This window comes from Monopterus albus, unplaced genomic scaffold, assembly GCF_001952655.1.
Source record: "Monopterus albus unplaced genomic scaffold, M_albus_1.0 scaffold131.1, whole genome shotgun sequence".
NCBI classification, from domain to species: Eukaryota; Metazoa; Chordata; class Actinopteri; order Synbranchiformes; family Synbranchidae; genus Monopterus; species Monopterus albus.
The window spans coordinates 1,339,364-1,341,548 of record NW_018128011.1 but is presented as its reverse complement, the minus strand read 5'-3'; the positions used below and the strand labels follow the sequence as shown (position 1 = coordinate 1,341,548).

Here is a 2,185-nt window from a genome sequence, read left to right as displayed (position 1 = left end):
CACGAGCCGCATCCATTTTTATTTTCGCAAACACAGTACGCTGCGTCTGACGTCACGTCCTCTTCTCCGCATGCGGGTCACCTCAGGGCCGTATACCGTTCACACATGAGACAGATGGCAGTCGCATTTAAATGACAGTGTGAACAACAGCGCAAAAAAAATCGGATTTCGGCAAAAAAAAAATCGATCTGAGCATTAAGACCTGCAGTGTGAACGTAGTCATAGATACATTTTGCTCAGGTTCTCAGTTGAGGTTGTTTCTTCTAGACAGCTAGTGCAGTATTTATTATGTCTACAATAAATATATAATATACTGTATATATTATATCTAAGCCTCTCTTCATCACTCCCTCTTGTCCTGTTGCCTCTCCAGACACTGGCTGACTGACACCTATATCCTCTTTGCCACACCTTACTTCGCCTACGACATCTATGCCATGTTTCTGTGTTACTGGCACAAGCTGCAGGTCAAAGGCCACGAGGAGGAGGAGGAGGGTGGGGTCAGGCCAATGGTAGTTGCTGTGATGGGCTACCTGCGACAGGAGCTATTCATGGTGCTTCATCACATCTTCATGGTGGTCTTCTGCTTTCCTGCCTCACTGGTAACTGTGGCAACAAGCATGAGGATGTTGCCCAATGGTTTAATGGCCTGTGACTTTTGCTTTAATACCACCCGGTGGGCAAATGTTACATTTTAGCCTCTGGTAGAGTTCAAAGAATAGATATATCAGTCAAACTTGTTCTGTCCAACACTTTCATACTGTGACTGTAATGAATATGAGCACCCCCTGGTTTAGCGGTTAAGATGCTAACTACAAGCTGCAACATCCCTGGTTCAAAGCCAGTCCAGAACTTCTGTTGTGTCTCTCGCCACAGTCAGTATAAAGACAAAAAAAACACCATCTAGTTAAGACTTGAAATTGTACTGCATTATACAAAGAACAGCTTCTGTAATGTAGTCTTACTGATAGATATAATTGGGATGAACAAATTAATAGAGTATAACGCAGTGCAGCTTTACAGCAGCACAAACATCATCCTCCAAAATGATCAGAGTTGGATCAGAACTTCCCTAAATCTGAACATTATCACCTGTATGAAGGAGGATTTATTGCAGTACTAATAAGTTAGATGGCGTTTGAGTAAATGTACCTAATAAACTGGCAACTGAGTAATAATGACCACTGCAGCCTATAGTAGACACTAGTTATAGTAAGTAGTCTTTAATTTTCATTTAGCTGTAACGTTTGTGCAGGTTTCGCATAAGAAGTCAAGGCACCAAGATTTAAGCCTGTGTTACTCGAGCCAGCAAATATTAGACACTGTCTTGTTTTCATTAAGGTAAAGAAAATTACCAAGTCTGACTTCACTTAGACAGCCAAACAAAGACTTGCCCACTTTTGACCTCTGTGACTTTTAGATTTGTATGGTACTTGCATAACAATGAAAAGGGAGGTCATACATGGTCAGCTGGTTTGATCAAGGTTTCGCTTGAATATCCACAATTGCATTTTGGATATCTAAAATGACCTGGATGACTGAGAATCTGCACAGATATCTAAAATGGCATTTTGACAGAACACTTTTACTGTTTGTCTGCCTGTATGTGTATGTCAGTTGTGGAGGCAGGGGAAAGGTGATTACTTCCAGGGTATTCTGTTCCTGGCCGAGCTTAGCACACCGTCCGTCAGTCTGGGGAAAGTCCTGATCCAGGTAATCCTAACCTAACAGCCCCTGTCCGTTATGATGCAGATAAATCTGAACATGCAGGTTTTGCTTCCATACACATATGGTATATGGAGGCAAATTATGACTTATGATAAACAGTGTTATCAGAAGCTGAAGTTTTTCTTTAAGGTCAAGAATTATCTCAGTATTAACTGATCCAGAGTCATGTATCTTTAAAAAAAATGTAGCACATGTATCTTCACATACAGAAGAAAAGAAAAATGGGAACATGAGTTACCACACTGAGAAGTTGTTTTTGTCACAATGATAAGTTCTGTCTCCCTCAGTCATTCTGCATTTGTCTCCGACTCGCTCTCTGTTTTGTCTCAGTTCAAGAAGCAGTACACTCTGCTGCACAAAGTGAACGGAGTTGTCATGCTGCTCACCTTCTTCAGCTGTCGGGTGCTGCTCTTTCTCTACTTGTAGTACACCTACAGTAGGTAAACGGTCTGACACT

General features: G+C 41.6%; 1 pseudogene; it reads left to right on the top strand.

The window, feature by feature from the left end:
* LOC109967567 (protein FAM57B-like) overlaps positions 1-2,185 on the top strand; it is a 9,345-nt pseudogene that overhangs the window by 4,543 nt on the left and 2,617 nt on the right.